Source organism: Wasmannia auropunctata, unplaced genomic scaffold (assembly GCF_000956235.1).
Source record: "Wasmannia auropunctata unplaced genomic scaffold, wasmannia.A_1.0 LD336078.1, whole genome shotgun sequence".
NCBI classification, from domain to species: domain Eukaryota; kingdom Metazoa; phylum Arthropoda; class Insecta; order Hymenoptera; family Formicidae; genus Wasmannia; species Wasmannia auropunctata.
Window position 1 is genome coordinate 5,043,424 of NW_012026812.1, and position 5,263 is coordinate 5,048,686.

Consider the following 5,263-nt stretch of genomic DNA (forward strand, 5'->3'; position numbering starts at 1 on the left):
TTGGTTCCTTTATATATTGCGACGGATCTTTATTCTACGCCTTATTGTTTCCGGGTTTCTTTTATATCTTGCGATGAATTATTATTCGATGTACTATTATTTTATTTTATTTTCGGAATATATTTTATTTTATTAATTTATACCTAATTCGTTCGATTTCGTTATTGTTCCGCTACTCTCTCTCCTGAACCTGCTGGCGATCCCTGCCACCCGTTCCGATACCGACGAGCTATACCGCGCATCAACAGCAGGTCGTTTTAGTATATGACAGGGTATTCCCAAATCTTTAATTGCAGCATCTGCGAACATATATCCTCGGATTTCATTGTCTAACATTGATCGTGAAAAAGCAGATTCGGTCAAATTTACGTTTTCTCAGTCGATTATGTCTATATAGTCGTTGCTATCAAAGTTTATACAATATACGGTGACCATACGGTGAAAACGTAAATTTGACCGAACTTGCTTTTTCGCGATCAATGTCAGACAATGAAATCCGAGGATATATGTTCGCAGATGTTGCAATTAAAGATTTGGAAATATCCTGTCATGTACAAGCAACGAAGCGTCACATTAAAATTGTCACCGAAACAGCACATGTGTGCCCCAAGCAAACGCGAAGGCATTTACTATGATCGAATCTCGGCTTAAAAGACCGAGAACTGAAACAAAAAATATTTCCAATAATAAATTATTTTAATGAAACAATTGTTATGTACCATAATAATACAATTATACCGATGATTAATTAAAATAAAATAAAAATAAAAAAAACGTTTTTTTATTTTTTAGGAGAGGTAGATATTTATTTAAAAAAAATTTCTGCTTGTCACCAAAATTTATCATTTTTTATGCCTTTTCCGAAAATACATGCACAATAGTGGGAAAGAAATCGCTCCACCCTAATGTATATCGTATATATAAAAATAATTAAAAATATTAATTTCTCATAATTTTTTTTAGATTGAATGATACAAATTTAACAAAATTGCTGAATTATGCAATTCTTGCACCTTGAAATTTCTGACATATTTCCACGTACAAATACATATATGTATATGTATTATGTATACAGGGTAGATACTAAGTATAGTAAAAGATTTTTGAGGAGTAATTTTTTGCACAAATTTAAGACTTCATACCATTATATGACCGAAATGGCTTAGTTTCAAATATACAGGGTGTCAAAGTTGAAGGAAAAATTTCACTTTTTTCTAGAAATTTCGAAAACTACTTGGATTATTTTAATGAAGCTTTGTGTTTCAAGTCATCAAAATAATTCGAGTAGTTTTCGAAATTTTTGAGAAAAACGCAGTTTTTTCTTTAGTTAAAAGAAAAATTAAGTTTCTTCCAAAAATTTCGAAAATCTTTCAGATTATTTTGATAAAACTTGAAACACAAATAAATAGAAATAAAATGTACATTCCTTTTTAACAATTTATATTAATGTACGTAAATTTTTTTATTAACTGTTTTTTACATAGTAAATTTAAAATACTCTTTTAATGAAATATTTCTTGTACATTTATTTGAATTCTATAAAAATTTTATAAAATAAACGTTCTCTACTTAATCTTATAAAATAAAATTCCAGCATTAACACACATTATTATATAGCAAATATAAGCACCTTTTAAATTGCCTAGGCCATTGTTATTCGTATCTATGAAACTTTGTGGATATATTTGATAGAATATCAAATTTTTCTAATATCCTTTGTTATGTATCGCAGCAAATGTAATACTGATAAAAATCAAAACGAGACATGTCGTTCGCAACATTTCAAGTTTACCATTGTCTGCAATCAAAATCGCTAATATAAATATACGGAAATGAAAGATAAAAGTACGATAAATTATTTTAGTACTACGTAAAATAAAACAGATTAAATTAATAAATGTGTCACAATTTTCAATAAAATAACAAAAAAATTATTCATCAAGCTTCGGAAGTCAGCACCCCAAAATTTAAATTCTATAGTTCTGGTTAGAATTTTCGCTTCATTTTGAAAAAACGAAGAGTTCCTTATAGTTTATAACAAGAGTTCTGTTAACAATTTTTAATTTAAATTTTGATAAGAAGTTAGCACCCAATTTTTTTTTAATTTAAATTAGAAATTGTTTAGAGCCTTTGTTATAAATAAACTATAGAGAACTCTTTGTTTCTTCAAAATGAAGCAGGAGCTCTAAACAAAACTATGGAATTTTAATGTTGGGATGGTTATGTTGTGTTGTTTGTTAGCATCTCTACATTAAAATTCTATACCTAGTTCTAATAAGTGTTTCCGCTTCATTTTGAAGAAACAAAGAGTTCTCTATAGTTTATTTATAACAAAGACTCTAAACAATTTCTAATTTAAATTAAAAAAAAATGGGTACTAACTTCTTATTAAAATTTAACTTAAAAATTATTAACAGAATTCTAGTTATAAACTATAAGGAACTCTTTGTTTTTTCAAAATGAAGCGGGAATTCTAATCAGAACTATGAAATTTCAATTTGGGATTGTGTATTGTGGGATGCTAACTTCATACACGCGAGTTAGCATCCCAACATTAAAATTTCATAGTTCTGATTAGTTTCCGCTTAATTTTAAAGAAACGAGAAGTTTCCTATAGCTTATAACAAGAGTTTTGCTTAATAACAATTTTTTAATTTAAATTAAAAAATAGGTTTTATTAAAATTGAAATTGAAAATTGTTATTTATAAGCAGAATTCTTGTTATAAACTATAGGGAACTCTTTGAAATCTCTTTAAAATCAAGCGAGAACACTTGCACTATCGCAAGTTTTGCAACTATCTCGGGGCTCATTGGCACGTAACATTGGTTACTCTTCCAGTATGCGATTGGATTAATAAAGACTTATGCGTTTATTGCGATCAATACAGCGTTCAATACAGGGTGTCCCGTAACGCTTAATTAATATTTCAAGGCGTAAAAGAGAATGAAATTTTGAACTAAAAGTTCCTCTTTCAATTTTGGCTCAGACCATTATTTACAGAGTTAGAGAGACCATTAACGAATAAAGTTAATCAATCAGATCGCGCTTAGCCGGAGTACGCAGGAGCGTAGCGTGTCGTACGTGCGGTTCTTCGCGCTCACTTCACAGGAGAATGTATGTGAAGTGAGCGCGAAGAGCCGCACATACGGCACGCTACGCTCCTGCGTACTCCGGCTAAGCGCGATCTGATTGATTAACTTTATTCGTTAATAACTCTGTAAATAATGGTCTGAGCCAAAATTGAAAGAGGAACTTTTAGTTCAAAATTTCATTCTCTTTCACGCCTTGAAATATTAATTAAGCGTTACGGGACACCCTGTATATCGACACGTTGATTAATTTCAGTCGTGAAGAAATTTGCCACCGTTACACCGTATGCGTACTGCAGGCAGTCTATGCCAGCTAACAATAAATTATCCCAATAATTGTTTTATAACTCTTACGAAAAAAAAACTTGTGGCACTATTGAAATGACAATTAATGAATAACTATTAGTGCACACATCAATAGTAATTTTGCGCACTGTTGGAATTTGTATTAGTAGTGTTAATTAATTACTATTGATGTAGTATGATGTACTATATATTGATGTACTAATAGTTACTCAATGCATACAGAATGTATATAACCAAAAATAATTAAAAATAAACGATTAAATAAACGTTTATGAAACCAAAATAAAAATCATAATAAGACTTAAGGTGATTTTATTGTTCAACGCCAACTCGATAGTGTGACGTTGCCACATAAACGTCATACAATCGCATATGTATGTGAAATGTTTTTATTGAATTATTAGTCATATGGAGGGACTAGCTTTTGACTGGGATTTGCACAATAAAACCACCTTAAAAAAAACAATTTACGGTGTTTTCAAGAAGATCATTCCCCCTAAATAAATATTCAACATCTAATCCAAGCTCCATGACCGCTATCAACGTTGCTTGACTTCTTTGATCGAGAACTGCAGACACTTCGTGATGATCCATTATTACTCAATGTTAATGAATATACATACATCCCTGATAGATCGTATTAATAAAGTTATTAAAAAAATAAAAAAATTTTTTTTTATTAATGTTAATAGGATACTGCAGTAGTGTTAAATACTAATAGTATCACTGCAGTAAAGCTGAACACTATTAGTGTCACTAAAGATGTGTTCTATTTCATACATTATGCACTTGATGATAATCATCATTCAATCGTATCATTTTATCCTGGTTTAATATTCAGTGAAAACCAAAAATAAAATGATACATAATCTACATCATGCCTGAAATGGACTCTAAGCATCACTAGTGTAGTAGCAAACAAGTATTTACTGCAGTAGTGCTGAAACACTATTAGTACTATTACACACTGTACAGAATGTGCACTATTAAGGCGTAATCACACTACAGATTGCGGGCTCTGTTGCGGTTAAGATTACGGTTGAGTGTTGGAAATCAATCAATCAGAGCGAACCAGTTCGTCGGTTGGGTTACAGGTTATGATTTAGACACGATTCTATTTTTCAACCTTGCAGTTACAACCGTATCCAATATATTATTTATATTCTCGGCAGGTTATGTATTACGTAGTGTATGTATGTACGTAGTACGTAGCTGTGATTATTTGCAATGCCTCCCAAAATGAATATATGGTCTAATGAGGCCGAGCAATTATTAATAGACTTAGTAGAAACAAAAAGAATATTGTGGGACATTACAGAACGTCTTAATTTATGTTTTTCCTTAACTGCTACAAGAAATAGTAGACAACACGCACGTACAAATCTACGTTTTCGTTCTTTTATAATAAATTCAATGATTGTTGACATGGTTATAATTCAGAAAAGCAGAAGATAAAGGTTATCAAAGTCGGTACAGCCAATCTGTAGTGTGATTGATCAATCTGCAACTGTTAACCGTAATCCTAACTGCAACCGAGCCCGCAACCTGTAGTGTGATTACGCCTTTAGGTTGGTTTAATATTGCACACTTCTGTACACTAGTGGTTTGTACTATTTAATGATTGGTATAAGAATAATATATACTGTTAAATGTTTGCAATAGTGGCTATTTCGGTAGTTCTTACCAGGGTTGGGTTTGATACGCACTCTAGAGGTTTTCTACGTATCCTACGTATGATTGCGTATCATACGTAAGATACGTATTAAACTATGTATGATACCTTCAATATTAACCTTAGTCTTAAATCATTTTTGTATTTTTTTAAAAGAATTAGTTTATAAAAGAATTAGAATAGATCGGAAGAGC